The sequence below is a fragment of the Gorilla gorilla genome, chromosome 5 (genome assembly GCF_029281585.2).
Source record: "Gorilla gorilla gorilla isolate KB3781 chromosome 5, NHGRI_mGorGor1-v2.1_pri, whole genome shotgun sequence".
Classification (NCBI taxonomy): Eukaryota; Metazoa; Chordata; class Mammalia; order Primates; family Hominidae; genus Gorilla; species Gorilla gorilla.
This window is the reverse complement of record NC_073229.2, coordinates 88,847,528-88,850,690: the sequence shown is the minus strand read 5'-3', so window position 1 is coordinate 88,850,690 and position 3,163 is coordinate 88,847,528. Positions and strand designations below refer to the sequence as shown.

General features: G+C 35.0%; 1 long non-coding RNA gene across 1 annotated transcript; it reads left to right on the top strand.

Moving 5' to 3' along the window:
• The first annotated feature begins 320 nt into the window (after positions 1–320).
• On the top strand, positions 321–744 carry LOC134758673 (uncharacterized). The gene is made up of 2 exons (XR_010134108.1): positions 321–380; positions 536–744. It is a non-coding gene; the product is annotated as an uncharacterized lncRNA (long non-coding RNA).
• Positions 745–3,163: the final 2,419 nt, after the last annotated feature.

The window sequence follows — 3,163 nt, the reverse complement described above, 5'->3', positions numbered from 1 at the left end:
ACCTATCAATAACCAGTCTGATTATCCTACTTTCTCCTCACTACCTGATTCCATATATTTAATGGGCTATGTAAGAATTATTTTTTTCTTATTTCATCCTCATCAGTCGACTGCTTTGAGAGTGTTTGAAATATTTCTCAATTCCTTCATTTTCCTAGACTTTTGTGTTTTTGTTTTATTTTCTCTCCTGGAGATCAATGGGCAGACCAGAATAGTTTTATTACAGTTCAATGGCATTTAGGGAAAGGAGCAAATCATCTTATTCACTGTGACATCACAAAAAGAATCACAGAAATCAAGAGGAGTTTCATAGTTGATGTTTAAGAACACCAAGAACTTTCCGTATATCCTCACTCAGGATTCTCTGCTTAATGAAACGTGTAAGAGCACAGAGAACTTATTAAATATTTAATAATATTTATAATATATAATAATGTAAAATATATTATTTCCTCTTAAAATGATTAACATCATTTATTGGTATCTAAGTTTTTAATATAAAAATTAATTTATTTGATCTCCTAATTTCTTAAAGATGCCAAATACATGGAGCCTTCCCCTGATGTCCTGATGGCAGAATCCCATTTTGTTACAGCGTGGGTGGAGAGAGCAGATGCCCCAGTGCCTCCTTGCAGCTTTGGACACAACGTGCAGATGGCATCATTATCTCTTTTACATCTTGGATGGATTACTGGGAAGGACATTCTGTTAAATAGTTATTTTAAAAGATCATTTGGGAACTTATGACTTTTATTTTTTGCTATTTCCTTATATATTTTATGACTAACATATATTGTTATTTTTAATTTTTTTCTGAGTTCATTCCCTTAGTTTATCATGTTAAATTTCTCTAAAGAGTAGTAGTTTTCTTTCATTTATTCAGAATATTATATTTTCATATAGATGGAGATCCAGCACCCATAAAACATTAGAAACACTCAAAAGGTAATTTAAATATTGTTTTTTAAGATTCTTAATATTATTGAAAATACATTGTGGTCATTTTATTGTCCATCACAAATGAATAAATTCATACACAAATATATGATAATAAAAAATGCTCTACAAGCAGGTAGAGGAGTGAAAGGACTCCATGTATTCAGCTAAAGACTTTGAGCCAGTATTTGCAGGTAAGTATTATAAGCCAAATGTCTCAAACTTTAGCATGCATCATAACATCTGGAGGGCTTAAAAATTCAGCTTATGTTACCCATCCCAGAGTTTTTCATTCAGTGAGTCTACAGTTGGGCGTAAGAATGTGCATGTATAATAACTTCTCAGATAAGGTTACTGCTGCTCAAAATGTGGGAACTACTGCTTGAAGTCACCTATAGAATATTTGGAAATATTGAAAAACCAAAAGCAACCTGAAACTAGCAAATATAGTTAATACAGACAATAATACAAATAAATTGCAATGTTAAGATATCAATTATTTTAATGCTTTCATGCTAAAAGGACTAACAGAACAAAAGTGTTTAATGATCAAAATAAAACAAACCTTTTGGAAGTAATAGATGAAAACAAAACCTTTCATGATAACATTCTGTGTTGTTTTAAACGTACAGAAAAGTGCGAATTACCTTCAAAATATACTTTGCAAAAAGGTCCCCTGCGGTGTAGACATTGGAAAAGGTCAAAATAACTATTTTCTCTAAATGCTTATCATATTTGTTGCTTTCACCTATTTTAGGTGACACAATTTGCTCCTTTTTTAGTGTCTTATTTCCCTATTTATGGCACTACCCTCACCCAGCCTTCCAGCTAGTACCACAATTCTTTTTCTTTTTTTTTGGGAGGGGACAGAGTCTCGCTCTGTCGCCCAGGCTGGAGTGCAGTGGGCTGGAGTGCAGTCATGCAATCTCGTCTCACTGCAAGCTCGGCCTCACCATTCTCCTGCCTTCACACCATTCTCCTGCCTCAGCCTCCCAAGTAGCTGGGACTACAGGTACCCGCCACCACGCCCAGCTAATTTTTTGTATTTTTTTAAGTAGAGACGGGGTTTCACCATGTTGGCCAGGATGGTCTCAATCTCCTGACCTCGTGATCCACCCGCCTCGGCCTCCCAAAGTGCTGGGATTACAGGCGTGAGACACCACGCCCGGCCGCTAGTACCATAATTCTTGTGGACGCTGACTGGCACTCTGACCATCATTTTTCCCAATTTATTTAGTTTAAATAAATCACCTGTTTTGCCAATTCTAGTTGGTTATCTGTGTGCTTTTCTTTCTTCTTAGCTTCTGCCTGTATCTTCCACTATTTCTTCTCTGAAGTAAAGAAGAACCTTCACAATATCTTCTATATTGCTGTAAAAAATAGCATTTTAACATGGCCTTTATATACTCACTTGTTTCTTAGAAAACAAGTTGGCTTATTTCAGTTTGAAACATAAGTAATTGATCCTTACCAAACAGGATTAAAAATAGTAGCAACTGTAATAGAAATTTTGATATTGACCACAACAATTTTATCTTACTTTACAGATTAGTCTAAGATGCTAGGAGTTGCAAAGAGACTTAAGAGGCTTGAATGGATATAATCTGTACAGATTCTGATCTTTATCTAAAAAAACTGATATTCACCCTTTGATGCAAAAAAGAGAGAGAGAGATAGGTTTGCAGAGTGGGGGAAAGATGAAGAGAGAGAGAGAGAAATGCCCTCAGATTTGGGCTCGTATAAGGGTTTTGTGGAATTCAGTGACTGAAGGGTCCTGGACCAGTTCTTTGAATGAGAGTACTGGGGAGAAAAGGGGGCTTTGAGAAGTGATTACATGAATAATGAAATGAATTTTCTCTAATGTTCCTTAAGACACAATTAAGTGATTGCATTTATTTTTATTTGTGCAATGGACTGTGCTTTAATAAGTGCAAATCTCTGCAGAGCCTTCGTTGCTTGGACCTCAGGATTTATAAAAGCTATGTGTTTTTTATTTGTTCTTAAAATGACATTTTCTTGATTTTAGTTATTTTCAGAATGTTGAGAGTGGGAATGAAAGGCAACTTTAGAATCAGAATTCGACAGTAGTAGGAAAAAAGTGATAATTATACTGACATGGTCAAATTCACAAAATGTTCTTAACCTTGTGGTACTTAATTTTGCATATTGACCAAAAAAGGCCTTAACATTCTTCTCAGCTTAATGTTAGATAAGTTGTTTAAGTTCC